The 18,046-nt window shown below is 31.3% G+C and overlaps 1 protein-coding gene across 3 annotated transcripts in view; it reads right to left on the bottom strand.

Moving 5' to 3' along the window:
- The window catches only part of LOC143068198 (uncharacterized), a 2,543-nt gene extending 2,136 nt beyond the window's left edge, over window positions 1-407 (bottom strand). For 2 of the 3 annotated variants that reach the window (XM_076242063.1, XM_076242062.1), the window contains exon 1: window positions 272-407. The gene's annotated coding sequence lies outside the window, so the exon portion shown is untranslated. The remainder of the gene's footprint in view (window positions 1-271) is intronic. The other variant, XM_076242061.1, reaches the window with a different exon arrangement.
- Between the last annotated feature and the right edge of the window lie 17,639 nt (window positions 408-18,046).

Consider the following 18,046-nt stretch of genomic DNA (forward strand, 5'->3'; position numbering starts at 1 on the left):
ATAGGAAATTTGATTTTATCATTTTTGGTTGAAGTCGTGTACATTTCTTATTTCAGAATTATGGTTTTATCGTATAACTTGATAAGAGCAACACAATTAAAAGAAATTGTTTACATTTTCACATATAGAATAGTTTTGTTTTAAATTAATATGCGACTTTTCTATTACAGTTGAAATGAAAAAATATGATACATTATTGTTGTATTCGAAATATTTGTTATAACTTGACCATATAAATAACTTTAAAACCTTAATATTATAGTGTACTTACTTTGGTGGAGAGTTGAGATGTACTGTCCAATAAAGGTTTTCGCCAGGGTTATATACCCATTATTTTCTACACCCATTGACGCATGTAACCATATTTCATGTAGCCATCAAGGTGGACAACAAGGGTTGTCAGTTATGCAATACTGGTACAATTACATCTATACATCATCGTTTACATAAACATTACAAACGGGTGACAGATTATTGCTGACTACAACCTACTTGTCATGCCAAAAGAAACACTAAGGAGATATATGTAATTGTATAATAATCAAGCTTTTGAATCCTCGTCCTTCTGTCTCTAGATACGTTCATACCCAGGGGCGTAGCTAGAAAGAAACGATGTGGAAGCAACTACCAAGAAAATTTTTTGGGACCCTATGCAGAAATTATTTTTTTTTTCGGTTTTCGGTCATAGGACGGTTAAAAGAGGAGCTATATGTAGATAAAAATGTATGAATGTAAAACTATTAATAAATCTTCTGAATATAGTTATACATAAACAACACATATTTGTGATACAGAATTTACTCAAAATTGTCCAAAATCTGCTCTTCGGGTCTGGGCAGAAACAAACTTCTCTATTACTTTTTCAACATTCACACTGAAATCCCGATGAATATGCAGTAATGCTATGTAACTTTCGTTGTTCATTGTTGATCGTACATTTGTTTTCAATTACATACGTAGTACCGTGACTGATAGTTCTCAGGGCCATCGTGGTATGGTAGCACTCGCGAGATGTTATAAACCAGCGTACGTGTTCGGCATCGAGCGACCTCCTAATTGAATTCGTCAAAATTACATGCAAGGTCAGTTTCGTATGTTTCAGACAATATTGAGATTTGTTCGTTTGTGATATTTCCTACAACACGATGAAGCAGATACAGCACAAAGAAGCGATTTTCTGATAACTTGACGCGACTCCACTCTCCAGTTGCCTTATCATATGTTCTATGAACGCAAAAAATAATGAGACTTTCAAATACTGTTTTGGCGTGGTTGCAAGGTGATTGGCTCCGGTAGTCTGTCAACCACATCGCCTCGGCATATTTTCAACGATATCGAAGGGATCTGATAGTTCTAATGCCGATTGGTACATCTCATTCCAAACTGATGAACTGTACACTGTAAAATGTGCTCCAAAACTACAAATCTAAGACTGAGTATTACAAATTCAAAAGTAAAAATCTTGTAAAAGATACAAGTAACCTTCCGATTTTGTCATAATCTCCAAAAAAAAAATTATTTTGAAACCAAATGTCGTTATTTAATGATATTTCATCAATTAAAAAAAGTGACAACATAGGTGTTTCCTTTAACATTCAATTTATAAATTTTTATTTTGCCATTTCTTTTTTTGCATGCCGAATCAATGTGCACGCAACTTCGGAGCTACGATCTTTTTCTGAATGAACAGCTTCATCAACACTTGTAACTAGGTTGTCAAACTAATATCCGGGATAGACGGAAAAGACACCAACAGTCTCCGATTCCGATTGACCAACTAATCTCTCTTCTGCTTTTTTTTTTCTTTTTGTGAAAATGACGTGGATGCACGTGCTGTCGTGCCTCCGGGTAGCTACGCCCCTGATACCACATTTTTTTATAACTTTCTTAAGATCATATTCTAAAAAACGTTCATACCACATCTTTTAATTTTCTTATTGATCTAATAATTCGCGATTTTTCACTTTTCATCTTATTATGTTCATAATACCATAATAAACATATTCACCAAGTTTTATTTCGATATGAAAAGTAATAAAGGAGAAAATTGGGAATTATTAATTTTATTTTATCAAACTTCCTGACTTATGTGACGTAGTTTAAGTCTTTGAGCATGCCGGGAGTGAAATTAATCTCATTTAAGTCTTGTTCTTTAACCATCTAATAACGCTATTTAAAGCGCATCGACGACTTTTGGTGTAGCTATTAACCAACGAAAAGTAAGTGATAGCCATGCAACTTTTTGAATTAGATTTTAGGATTCATGTGTGGATTTTTTATACGAATCCTAGTAATTAAAGTAAATAATACAATAGAACATTTTTATGATTTTTTTTCTTCAAATACTTGAAACAAACATATGAAACTGACACGATCGATAGTGTATTAAAAAATACATGTTTGTATTCTGAACTTTTTGCTTCATTCCAGAAAACATTTTCACTTGCTTGTACTGTGGAAATTAAATGTGTATTAATTTGTGACACTTAGTGAATGTTGAATGCGTAGTTAAACTCAAGGTAATTAAAAGATTAGCATTATGTAATTCTAATCTTTTGATCTTCATACAGTGACACCTAGGCGTCACGGTTCAGCATTTCAGGTGTCATTCATATCTTTATTTCCTCTTTATAGAGATTACATGAATCATAGTATCATGAACAATAAATTAATACATTAATAATAGAAAATAAAATAGTAAAGTTATGAACAATGCGTAATATTTACATATAAATGAAAATGTTAATATATATTGCAAGCTGTAAATGAGTTTATGTTGCGAGCTGTCGATATTACATGTGCTAACACTATACTATATAGTTCAATTGGCGATTGTATTCGGATGCAGATTTTATTACATGGACGTAGCAAAGTCGCTTAAATGAATCCAAGTCGGAGTCACTGAGCGCAGTTGAAGGGTCTTTTCCTAGACAAATTATAAATAGCGATTCATCACTACATTCACTGAGTTCAACATACAGATCAAGAGAAAAGTTTTCTATTATTACGTCTAGCCAAGTACTGTACATATTTGATGTGCACGTACAGACAAAGCATGCATGTACAAACACGTCAGTGAATAGACGGTCGCATATTTCACAGGATTTGGAATCGTGGTTTGGAGCGGTAGATACAAGTTTTCCGATATTTCAGGTGTGAACAACATTTCGTATGAATGATATACGGGAGTCAGTTATAGTTATATAGACACAGAAATGTAAGAAAAAGAATTAAAATGAATTTACGGGAGAAATAAGGTCGCACAATAACTGGATAGCTGTTGTATATTTTTATATATTTTGCATAAGCTCACTTTTAAATGAATTATGACTTCTGATTAGTTTTGTAACGATAAAATACTGAATTATTTTAATTGAATAAATTTATAAATATAAATAGCCTTCTAAACACGAGTGTATGAACTAAAAATTGTACCTTTTTAAATTAAAATCGCCAACCTTTAATATTTCAAACAGATTGCAATTATATAATTTAGTCCATCCAAAGCGATCTTTATTTACCTATTTAGGATTAATGTTCTCATCAAAATATTTTAAATCTCACAACGCATGCATGAATACTTCAGCTATTTAAAAAAGATGTTTTAAAAAATTGACAGGAAATTTAAGGATCCTCTTGGAATGGAATCGAAAAATTACGAATAGAAATTCTTTTCAAGTGTGAAAAACGTCAACCGAATTTATTCATAATCGGGAGCGTCCTTATATTGAAATAGTCTTCTTCTCACAACGAATAATACTTTAGCTATTTGACCAACGATGTTTAAAAAAAAAGACAACGAATTTAATGTCATCTTAATTTCCCTATTTTTGAATGTAATTATAAGTCTGTTCAACTGGCAAGAATACCCCTAAAGCGGACAAGCAGTTTATTCTTTAAATTGCTGTCATTGAATATCAAGAAAGAAAATAAATCCCGAAATCAATTTGAAACTTTAAAATACTCAAAAGTTTTCCTAGAAAATATTCACATCCCTTGGGGTTTATTAGTGTACGTCCAGTTGCATATGTTTTACATGAATGTCGGAACAATTGCGATGATGTCGAATTTCTTCCTTTATTGGAGAACGATCTAATTGATATATAAATTTGTGATTTTACTATGTTCATAACTTCGATGAACCGAAGCAAGTTATTATATCGACCTGTATTTAAATCAAATTGGTCCTCTTCTTCTTCTTCTGGTATACAATAGTCTATCGAATTCGATGATTACATACTGTTGGCATTCGTGGACTAGTCAATTTACAAAACTGTTACCCCAATTTACACAAAATGTATGTTTCTTTCTTATGTTCAATGTATACATGTAGATATTTTAAATTGCGATATAGCTCCGTAACTTTCTATCCAGGCGTAGAAATGAATCGTCGACAAGTGCGTACATTTTTTTTAAATCAATATTTCTGGTATGTTCTAATCTGTCCTTTACTATTGACAACGAGTATATATTACATTTTCCCAAATTAAACCTTGGAAAAAAAATGTAAATAGATTTTTATTTTATCAAATCTTTTTTTTTTTTTTTGGTATTATTTATATTTTTATAAATAATATTCTTTACACCAGTAATGTTATTTATAAACAAGCGTATGAGTTTAGTAATGGCTAGTATATTATATCACTTTCGGACACACAAGACAGAGATGTATATTATACACCTGATAGTTCAAAATGGAGAGTTATAAGATATCGGCCGTGTACACTGATCAATACCTACGATTGTGAAACGATGCATGAATTTGCAAGCCCGACAGGAAATCGCTTGAATATCTGGACGTGTCACCTCACACCCCTCACAATACCTTTGGGAGTAATATCATACTATGGAACGCCAACACTGTCTTGTTATGACCATTTTCATTATATGATGTGCATTTACCTTTATATGATGTGCATTTACCTTTATATGCTGTGCTTTTATCTTTATATGATGCGCACTTGTCATTATATGATGTGCAAACACCTGTATATGATGTGCAAATATCCTTATATGATGTGCAAATATCCTTATATGATGTGCAAACATACTTATGTTATGTGCAAACATACTTATATGATGTGCATATATACTTATATGATATGCAAATATACTTATATGATGTGCAAATATACTTATATGATGTGCAAACATTCTTATATGATGTGCAAATGTACTTATATTATGTTGAAAGATCCTAATATGCTGTGCAAACATACTTATATGCTGTGCAAATATACTTATATGGTGTGTACATATCCTTATATTACGTACAAACATCTTTATATGATGTGTACATATCATTATATGATGTGCAGTTTCCCTTATATTATGTGGTTAGGTTTACTTCATTATATGATGTCGAAACGTCATTATATGATGTGCTTTCATCGTCGTTATGGTCAATGAACATGATTACGATTAGAATGATTACTGTCTACGTCATAACTGATTCCGATCTGCTTCTGTAAACTATTAACCCGGCTTAAATATGTGTCTATCGCTAGCGAAAGTGCAATTTATAGGGAAAATGAGACAAAGCAATCTAACAAAATCAACGTTTTCAAAAATTTCGGTTGAAGATTAAGATCAGTTTATATGTTGACAGTGTAGGAGCTAATTGAAGAAATTACCGGCTGTGGAGAATATCATACCTGTCAACTGACCCGTATAAACATATTTCAACTAGACAGTTACTTCCCCTTATTTGTCACCATTCAAAATTATTCCTTATATTTACGTTTTATGGGTGAAAAAGGTAAAATCATAAAAATATAAAATTCAAATACATATTGAAACATGACTTTTCATTATTTTTATACCTTTATACAATATTTAAAAAAAAATTGAAAATTATTTTTTACATTTATACTTCCTTTAACTGTATTACTATATTTTATCATACTCTAATTTCCTAATGCAGAGGATGATAGAACGTGCAAAAGCTACTTAGCCAGCATCTCAAATAAAAGGTTCGTATCCTGTCGACGACGTAGGCTTTTTTAATGATAAAAAAAATGCCAGTATCTCAAACATTTAAAAATAAATTGTTGTTATGACAAAAAGTAAACATTTAAAAATATTACATTTTAAAAATAAATTCATTAACAAAAAGTAAAGAACATAAGACTGTGTTACACAAATTTATAAAAATCCTTAAAAGTGCAATGAAATAATAATTAATTGGATTTAAAATGACTTAACCAAGTGAATATGCACTGAATGATGTTTTGGTATCTTTGATATACATTATAAGAAAATGTACCATAAATACTGAAATTCAGCTAAAAAAAGTTCGAACGCGTTATGACCTGAGATTTGATTCTTCAATGTAGGTCATGACCTGCATTTTCATCGTCACAGGTTGACAGGTAGGGAATATTATAACAACATTTAAGAGCCTTTTATAGCTTGCTTTTTAGGCTCCGTGTTGAAGGTCGTACAATGACATTTAATTGTTTCCTCTTACAAATTATGACTTGGATGGAGAGTTGTCCAAGTGGCTGTCATACCACATCTGCTTATTTCTATTCATTGCAAAAGACACCATTGAAATCCCAGTCTGTTTCAAAAATATTTCATAACAATAGCTATAAAATTATCTACTGATGCATAATATGGCGAGATGATTTGTTTTATAAAATGTTATTGAATAATATTAATCTGTAAATGGTAAGATGTATAATGAAGTATTGAATATGTACAATGATATTAAATCTAGAATATCATATAATCTATGCTACTAAAGGAGTAGACCGATTTCATTGAGCCGCAACTCCTCTAAAACCATACCAAGTCGGAAATATTTGTGATATGTCGTTTACATGTAGTTTTTTTACTTTTAATTTGTATTTGAACCAATCTTTTTTCCACAGAAAACGCCAATTATGTGAGAAAGTACCCAATTTCGAAGACTGCAAGCTTAGTCGACGTAGTGCCCGCGAAATATGAAATGGCTATGTGGGTAATTATAGAAAAAGAAAAAGTGGTATCTTTGCTAATGAGACAACTCTCCACAACAGACCAAATGACACAGACATTAATACCTATATGTCACCATACGGTCTTCAACAATGAGCACATATTGACATATACAGATTGTTTATTTTCAACTTATATTAATGGAGATTTTTTTAATTGCTAATAAAATTCTGAAACATGAGTACTATTATGTCAACAGATTTGGAATAGCGTCAACGATTTCTGAGATACAAGGGGTTGATTCCTGATGAAGTGTTTTAGACTTAATTTTTCGTCCGATTAGATCGGATTTTCCCTTTGTGGTACTTATTTTGATCCTTTTCGGTAATGGCATCGGAATTTACGTAGACGATACAGTTATTCAGTGAAAAGGGGGAAAAGAACCACTGAAATCACACTTTGCCACACTTTTTCCAATTTAGGGTATTTAATATTTTTATTTTCCAACCGAGATGAATGGGGTGACGCCCGTCTTTTGCATTTTGTTCCTCTTTTTCGTCTCTTTAAAAAAATAGAATAAAAAGCATTAACTTTGTCATTACTGTGTCATCTCTCTTTGTTTCAACTCTTGTCCATTCGTTGGCATCTCCGTGAATCATCGGTATAGCGAATATAGGTACTAACCAAGGGGTTGTGATCGATTTTTCTTCTGACACGGTACGAAAATCTTTGTTTTGTTTACATTATATCAATGTTTACTTCAATCTAAACATATTTGTTGTTTTAAGAAATGATTTGGTCGTGGGTTGGTGGTTAGAGAAGTCTCACTATTTGCCCAAAACAAGACATGTGCAAATACTTGCCAAAGAAGTTGGCGTTCGTCTCATCCGATATGATTCTATATTCATTGCAACTCTTTTTCTGATAGAAGGCCACTGTTTGTGTTTAATAAGTATAGCTGTTTCAAAAATTGGCATTGAAATATTTTGTACATATGTTATTTTTCGATATTTTATTTCGACAAGAAGCGTTGTGTATAGCTGACCACATGAATCCTTCTGTACGGTGCATAGTTAAATGAATGTACGGTATATTGTTTTTCACGCTTCGAAGTACCTATAAAGCTATATCCGCTGTACCGATGATACACGGTAGTAATTATAATTCGGAATACTTTGCTCGCTTGTGACAATGGTGTTCGACAAGGAGAAAACTTATCACCTTTCCTATTTTATTTACTTTGATTAACTAAAATAATTTCTTTGTGACTAGAAATATTACAGGACTTAACAGAACTATACCAGAAGATCTTGAAAGAGAATTAGAAATATATCTTAAGTTTTTTATTATATTGTTTGCAGATGACACGGTGTTGTTGGATGGAACAGCACAGGACCTGCAGACTCACCTCAATGCTTTCCGTGATTATTGTAAGGCTTGGAACTTGAAAGGAAAGTTGACAAAATTAAAGTCTTAGTGGGGTTTTTTATGGACGGAAGCCAAAAAATCTCCAATTTTCTTACAATGATACTAACATTGATATGATAAAACAATATAACTATTTGGAAATTGTTGTTACTAAAACGGGAAATTTTAATATGAGAAAAACATTTATCCAATAAGGCTTTAAGCCATGTATGAAAACTTGAAAACAGGAAGGATGTTTTTTCTGTTTAATCCCAAAAATGTTTAATCAAATGCAATTCCAAAGATTTCTGTAAAATGTCAACTTCAGCTTGTTCGTTTATATAAAAAAAATATAGTCACGTGCGTTTGTCCTCCAGCTGGCTTGGTAATTTTGAAACTTCTCTCTCTTGTTTTGTATATAGACACAACGTCAGATATTGCTACCATTTAGTGTAACAGAAAAATTACGTTAAATTGGAAACGCGCTTTATCTAATTCTTCCTGCTTTCCTTTGTGGGTAAATGCAAAGTATAACACACAAGTATAAATACCTCGAGAATCCATTAATCCAATATGATTTTATAAATAACATTGGATTTTCAATTTTACTGCTAGTAATTATGTGTTTTTGGAGGAATATTGCAGCATTATATCGTTAACCCGAGTATGATTTTAATCAAGCAGTGGCATACACTAGCTAATACTTAATATGATACTGAAGTTCTCTTACTTTTTGATCGCCTTATAGATGTGTATTTTTGTAATGTGTGCATCATATCGTATTTTTGGAAGCAGGACATTTATATTTAATGTAGAAAGGAACACGCGAATGCAGTTCATGCCTTCCCTAGATCACGCTTGTGACGACGTCAAATTATGATAGAGGACAAACTTGCAAGACATTTTCATCAATCCGTATTTTCTATAAATAACCCTGTGATCTTAATGCTTTTTGGTGTTCCAACTTCAACTTTAAAAGTACTTTTTATTGGTATAGTTATTAAAGCCGAAAAAATAATCTTCACGAAATCAAATCTCTGTTTTTTGGCCGTAAACGTTTTTTGAAGGCATGAAAGTTTAACTCGGACATTTCCGCAAGACATTGCAAATCTATTGTATTGAATTGAAAATGTAGCTCAATTTATTTTTCAATTCGAATGTTGGGAGCTAACACTTAGTACAAACCGATCGTGCTTACAATTTAATGAATTATCTGTCAAAATTTAATTTTTGAACTGAAATGTTTCAAGTTTCCAAATTAAATTTCCAATGGGACATTTCCGTACATCATATTTTTTTGAAAATATGTATGCAAATTTTAAATGGAGACAGCCATGTTAACTATACTGAAATATATCACATCATAGAATGTTCATGCAAAATTTCGAAGAGATGCGTGAACATTTCACGAATTGTTCGAGTTTTATGTTTCGAGTTTGTTACATGGGACAACGCTAAAGTAAACGTTTTTCGGATAATCTGTGACTGCCTAAGCCTATGAAAATAATAGTTTTATTCTTTCTATAAAAAATTTCCCGTCAAATATTTACTTAACGCTATTTTTTACGGGGCGCCGAATGGGACTCTTGTGGTTTTGTACTCAAAATTCAATTTTGTACGAACAAAAGTGACTTTTGTTCAACAAAAATGAGTTCAGTTTAACAAAATTTGTATCATACTACTAATTTAAAATTTTGTCGTACAAAATTATCTATCAGCGGACAAAAGTCACTTTTCTCATGACAAAATTCATTTTTGTTACACAGACTTGACTTTTGTTACCTTATTTGAAAATTGGGCGACAAAAGTGAATTTTGTATTCATATTAGTATAGTTTGGTTTCTGTGAACTAATTTGCATACAAAATCGACTTTTGTTACACAAAATTGACTTTTGTTACACAAAATTGACTTTTGTTACACAAAATTGACTTTTGTTACACAAAATTGACTTTTTTCTCAACAAAATTGACAAAATTGACTTTTGTGAGATAAAATTGACTTTTGTGAGACAAAATTGACCAATGTGAGACAAAATTGACTTTTGTCTCAACAAAATTGACAAAATTGATTTTTGTCTCAACAAAATTGACAAAATTGAATTTTGTCTCAACAAAATTGACAAAATTGACTTTTGTGAGACAAAATTGACAAAATTTTGTTGAGACAAAAGTCAATTTTGTAAATTTTGTTGAGACAAAAATCAATTTTGTCAATTTTGTCGTCACAAAAATGAATTTTGTCGTCACAAAATTGACTTTTGTCTCAACAAAATTGACTTTTGTCTCAACAAAATTGACAAAATTGATTTTTGTCTCAACAAAATTGACAAAATTGAATTTTGTCTCACAATATTGAATTTTGTCTCACAATATTGAATTTTGTCTCACAAAAGTTAATTTTGTCTCACAAAATTGAATCTTACCTCACACAATTGACTTTTATGATTTAATTTCCATATCAGGTAATTAAAGTCAATTTTGTATGGAAATATGTTTATATTTGCATACCTTTTAGACAAAATTGACTTTTGTCATGACAAATATGAATTTTTTTCTACAAAAATGAATTTTGTCTACACAAATGAATGTTGTCATCACAAAATTGAAGTTCTCACAAAACAAGTCTGTAGCACATAGTTTTGTAAGACAAAAATGATTTTGTTATGACAAAATTGAATTTTGTACAAAACCATAAGAGTCCCATTCGGCGCCCCGTAATTTTTCGGGGTAGTAGCAATATCTAACGTTGCGTCATACTGTAAGTTGTTATCATTTTTATCTCTGTATACTGATGTCAAACATTGACTTTGTGAGACTAAATATATAGATTTAGAGGCCATAAGTATACCGGTATGGATGATTGGTCGACTGTTAATTAGCGCCACTTTCAACACTTTCGTGCTATTTCATGGCGGTGAGTTTATATTGGTGGAGAAAGCAGAAGTGCCCGGAGAGACCCCCTGACCTTCATTTGGAAAACAGACAATTCTGGTCAATTAAGATTGGAATCGAGCTTACCTGCCACGTGCGGGATTTGAAATCGCACACCTAAGTGTTGACATACTATAGTGATACAGCAGTTCGACTACTTATAAAAAAGAAAATGTGGTATGACTGCTGAAGAGACAACTCTCCACAAGAGGTCAAAATGACACAGAAATTGACAATTATAGGTCACCGTACGGCCTTCAACAATGATCAAAGCCCATACCGCATATTCAGCTATAAAAGGCCCCGAAATGACAATGTAACCACTCGACCACCTAGCGCCCATCACTTTCACCCGAATTGGATTAAAGGAGATATGGAATGAACCTGAACTCAGTGCATTATATTTACGTGCAGCTTTTTATCATGGTTTTGTGCATATATTTCACAGTTTCAACTATAGATGATTATGGGTGGATTCTTGACATCCAGCGGCAAATTGATATATGCATATTCGTACAAGAACATGTTAATGTGATAGGAATATTAACACTGTTTTGTACTAGACCGACCATCTGAGCCGGATTTTTTAACATGCTAGTTGAAAAGGTAGCATTCCGAAGGAAGACATTTATATCACCTTACTCAGACACATTTTTCTGGATCCGAGCCGACCAGCTTTTGCTCTTAATCCTTAATCCCGCGTGCTTATATAATTAGCCGGGAAGCAGCATGTAAATATGAATTTTAAAGTCTTTGGTTTTGACCCGACCTCCCTTACTCAAGGCGAACATGCTACGACGAAAGTACCACCACTAGACATGCAGTAACCCGCAATATAAAAGGTTTCGTGGGAAGCCGCTCATATACTAGTATACACCTCTAGACTCAAATAAACAGGGTAAGACCATTGATATTTTTATCATGTGAGTGGGGGTGGGGGCAAGTTGTTCTGTAAATGTTTGAATCTAAATTTCTTGAAAGAGATTTTATGTTTTTCAGAGGGGAAGCGAAATAGTTTGTTTCCATTTAAAATGAGGAAAAAATAAAACAATGATGAAAGTTAAATAAATTAAAAAAAATATTATTATTAATTTCGAACAAGAAAATACACTTGCTCCTTCCCTCAAACTAGAGTCGGTGTCTAACACATTTATTTATTAATATATAATGTACAGATCATCTGTTTAATCTTTGGATACAAGGTTCTTAGAACACGTTATTTTATTTTCCTTCCATGAGTATATTATATCAGCCAATGAAATTTCAGCCTTTAAATTTTTGAAGGTGTGTATCAATCTAACAAAAGCAGAGAATTGAGCGTTTTTAATCTGGTGTCTAAATGAACTTAAAACACTGCATTTATTTATTTTTTACTGAGACCTGTTGTTCTCTTACAGATAGAGAGTGATATTTTGAATTTTTCAAAGTGAAGATTTACGACAGCGGCCTTTAATATTCTGCGTTTATCCTGGAAACATAATAGGTTTTTAAAAAAACAAATAGTGCAATGTGTCTGAATTATACTCTGTAGTAAAGGTTCCTTTTGGGCACTTTTGGCTTTTCAGATATGTGTTGTTTTATTTGCTATTATCTTGATAACTAATAATAGAGAAACCTTTTCTTGCAAGTTATAGACAAGAACATTTATAATCAAAATACTGAAGTATGAAAGCTGTTTGCGACTTCAGGGAACTTAGTTTGGATTTGCCGTTTGTGGTTTCATTAATAATTACCACACCTTCATTCAATAATTGCATCAGATGAAAAATTCTCTGCTAGAAGAAATTGTTGAAACTATTTTTTCCGGTTATAACAATTCAGATGAGCGAAACGAGGCGTAAAGATTGGTGCCTACGGTTGACGAAGAATTCGCCATAACATTATACCGCGGCAAATTTATAACTATATAAAATTGAATGCCACTTCTCCATTCCAAAAATGATAAAACGAAAGGCCCCCTTTATTTCTTCCTATCCCCCTCTTCTTTTTTTTTTGGTTACAAATGACCGGTTCCTTATATGAGCCATTACTCTATCAGAGTCGTATTTTTCCCGAATTGTTTGTGTCTATCTTGAGAATATATAAAGAGAAACTCGAACAGCTAAAATGATCAGAAAGGCATTGTTAACATAAATGACAATACTAAACTTCGTGTATTTCTAATAGAAAAAATGCTAACGTTGGGTATAACGAAATTGACAAATATAATGCCTTCCCTCGTTAAAACGATCATAGAGCATGACATAAAAGTATTATTTATTAAATTTAATAACCTAAACCGTATTGTAGACTTCGTATGTTTATTATTAAAGACCCGTCGATTTAAACAAAACTTTGCAATTCATATATATTTTTACAATTTTCCAACTATATCAGATGTTATTTTTTGCATCTTAAAACGAGGTACTAACATGCCAAGGTTTATCTCAAGTCTCAACCATTTTCCAAACGGTAGCTACAGATTTGATCCTAATTACTAGTAGTAGTAACGGTTATTCCACAGAAGCAGATCGGAATCAGTTATGACGTAGAAGTAATCATTCTAATCGTAATCATGTTCATTGACCATAACGACGATGAACGCACATAATATAATGACGTTTCGACATCATATAATGAAGTAAACCTAACCACATAATATAAGATTACAAGCACATAATATAATGACACAAACACATCATATAAAGATGATTGCACATAATATAAGGGAAACTGCACATCATATAATGATATGTACACATCATATAAGTATATTTGCACAGCATATAAGTATATTTGCACATCATATAAGGATCTTTCAACATAATATAAGTATATTTTCACATCATATAAGAATGTTTGCACATCATATAAGAACATTTGCACATCATATAAGTATATTTGCACACCACATAAGTATGTTTGCACATCATATAATGAAGTTTGCACATCATATAATGATGTTTGCACATCATATAATGATGTTTGCACATCATATAATGATGTTTTCTCATCATATAATGATGTGTGTACATCATATAAGGATATTTGTACATCATATAAGGATATTTGCACATCATATAAAGGTGTTTGCACATCATATGATGACAAGTTCACATCATATAAAGGTAAATGCACATCAAATAAAGGTAAATGCACAACATATAATGAAAAATGGGCATAGTAAGACAGTGTTGGCGTTCCATTAATACCTTTAGTCATGCTGGTGATCAGATGAGGGAAGATCCGAATTTATTTGAATAACATTTATTACTTTAAAGAATTATAAACGAATTAGATTTACGAAAACAGTTTTCACGGAACACTTATTTATGATTTAAACTTTGACTTTTTAACTAATTCCAATCAAAAACAAATTATTTTTTTCTCCAAAAACTGGAAACAAACTTTTTTTTCCAAAAAAAAACCATAGCCCCCCCCCCCCCCCCCCCCCCCGAAAGTCAAATGGTTACTGCCTTAGAAAAAATGGATTTCTAGTTCGGGTTTGAAAAAGAAATTTCGCCTTTAAATTTCTTGAGCCTGTTTTGTACATTTAGTTTAACAGATATGATCCAACGGAAATTTTCACATGGAACATTCAGTCAATAGGAAAATGAAAAGATATGGCCGGTAATTTACAGAGAGACCACACTCCATCCATGAGAAAAACGGAGGGAATTTAAAAATCTAGAGGTCTCCACAAGGCTTTCAACAAGGGTGGAATCTCACTCCTTCTGAAAAGCTCTAAATCGCCCCAACGTGTATATACGTTTGTTCATCAAGAGATTCTGGTTTCTCTTTTTGTGTGTCATAAACATTCAATTCGGATTTTAATTTAATTTACCGAAACATTTCCGTACATTAAATCTTAGGACGGTCAGAACATTTTAAGGACGCAACAGATCGAAGTACAATTTTAAGTAGTACATAGATGTGCAATAATTCAGCTTCCTGTACATGTTCATGAAGTTCTAAATTTTGAATGTTGATTTCTTTAAAAAACACCATTGTTTTACAATAAAAAAATCTCAAAATGTCCGTTAACAATGAAAAAAGTTGGACCATGAAAAATCACATATCTAAGAAAAGCAGTCGTTTAATTGATTATAAGAAAGTTTCAGTATATCATGTCAAATTATTTAATTTGAGTTTTTCTTTAGTTACAAATGTAGCTCCATGTCTGATGGTGAAATAAAAATGAATGTCTCAGAAAGTGGTGAATTAGTTTCCATAAATGACAGATGAACCGGGCCAAGCTTAGTAACTTACAGTAAACAGACTACTGTAACATTGACGCACTCGTCGAACTGTTTAAAAGATTTGTGTTTATGACCAAAAATTTATATACAACTTCATTTATAAATTAATTTGAATTTCATAGCGCGTCGTCACAATAATGAAAGTTATAAAAAAAAATCTATAACCAGCAGATCTATACTTCTATAAAGAAAGTATTCTTGTACAAAAGGGTATTTATTATAAAATGGTCCTAACTATAGAATAAATAGTTTACCACAGAAATCTTAAACGGAAAATTCGACAATTTTAAACAGAAGAGATTCGAAAATAAATTTAACTTTAAATAAACACTGAAATAATTTTAATACCTCAAAGGTGTAGAGGAATAAACCAACAATCTTAATCTTTAAAAGTGTCTTCATTGCACTAACCGACGAGTTCATGTTTACAGTAGAAACAGTGGATGTGACTCCAATAAATTCATTATCATTGTAGTCATGAATATTTATCGCTTATATTAAATTGATATAGATTTTATCGAGGTCGCACCAACTGTATCTACAGCTAAAATCAGTTACATGTAACATGATCTCGTCGATTCGAACGACGAAGCCATTGTTTATGACAGAACACACATTCTAGTATGTAGTTTTTTTTCCCGTCAGTTCGAAAGTATTTGATCATTTCAACTCCTTTGTATTTCATAATATGTGTCATGAACAAAGACATATGTTCGATTTAATAATGATTTCCTCGTAACAAATGATAGAAATTTCGGAGATCCCGTATTTCGGATCCTTTACCGTTAAAATGAAAATGCCAATGACAGAGGTTGATTATAAAAAATGTTTTACTGTGTTAAAAAAAAATTTGACTTAAACAATGAAAACTTACACGTTGGACATGAAATATTTTGTCGATGAAGAAAATTAAATTATGTCATATCTGAAATAAGTTTGTCGATAACGTAACTTATTCTGACGGTAAAGAAACGCGAATTCGATCACTACTCTGTTACGGGCTGTATTTTCATAATGATCATATTCTAAGAAACGTTCAGACCACATCTTTTTATTTTCTTAATGATCATATTCTAAGAAACGTTCAGACCACATCTTTTTATTTTCTTAATGATCATATTCTAAGAAACGTTCAGACCACATCTTTTTATTTTCTTAATGATCATCTTCTAAGAAACGTTCAGACCACATCTTTTTATTTTCTTAATGATCATATTCTAAGAAACGTTCAGACCACATCTTTTTATTTTCTTAATGATCATATTCTAAGAAACGTTCAGACCACATCTTTTTATTTTCTTAATGATCATATTCTAAGAAACGTTCAGACCACATCTATTTATTTTCTTAATGATCATACTCTAAGAAACATTCATACCACATCTTTTTATTTTCTTAATGATCATATTTTAAGAAACATTCATACCACATCTTTTTATTTTCTTAATGCTCGTATTCTAAGAAACATTCATACCACATCTTTTTATTTTCTAAATGCTCATATTCTAAGAAACATATTCATACCACATCTTTTTATTTTCTTAATGATCATCTTCTAGGAAACGTTCATACCACATCTTTTTATTTTCTTTATGGTCATATTCTAAGAAACGTTCATACCACATCTTTTTATTTTCTTAATGGTCATATTCTAAGAAACATATTCATACCACATCTTTTTATTTTCTTAATGATCATATTTTAAGAAACATTCATACCACATCTTTTATTTCTGAATGATCATATTGTAAGAAACTTCATACCACATCTTTTCATTTTCTTAATGATCATACTCTAAGAAACGTTCATACTACATCTTTTTATTTTCTTAATGATCATATTCTAAGAAACGTTCAGACCACATCTTTTTATTTTCTTAATGATCATATTCTAAGAAACGTTCAGACCACATCTTTTTATTTTCTTAATGATCATATTCTAAGAAACGTTCAGACCACATCTTTTTATTTTCTTAATGATCATATTCTAAGAAACGTTCAGACCACATCTATTTATTTTCTTAATGATCATACTCTAAGAAACATTCATACCACATCTTTTTATTTTCTTAATGATCATATTTTAAGAAACATTCATACCACATCTTTTTATTTTCTTAATGATCATATTTTAAGAAACATTCATACTACATCTTTTTATTTTTTTATTTTCTTAATGATCATATTCTAAGAAACGTTCAGACCACATCTTTTTATTTTCTTAATGATCATATTCTAAGAAACGTTCAGACCACATCTTTTTATTTTCTTAATGATCATATTCTAAGAAACGTTCAGACCACATCTATTTATTTTCTTAATGATCATACTCTAAGAAACATTCATACCACATCTTTTTATTTTCTTAATGATCATATTTTAAGAAACATTCATACCACATCTTTTTATTTTCTTAATGATCATATTTTAAGAAACATTCATACTACATCTTTTTATTTTTTTATTTTCTTAATGCTCATATTCTAAAAAACATTCATACCACATCTTTTTATTTTCTAAATGCTCATCTTCTAAGAAACGTTCAGACC

Source organism: Mytilus galloprovincialis, chromosome 3, assembly GCF_965363235.1.
Source record: "Mytilus galloprovincialis chromosome 3, xbMytGall1.hap1.1, whole genome shotgun sequence".
Taxonomy (NCBI): Eukaryota; Metazoa; Mollusca; class Bivalvia; order Mytilida; family Mytilidae; genus Mytilus; species Mytilus galloprovincialis.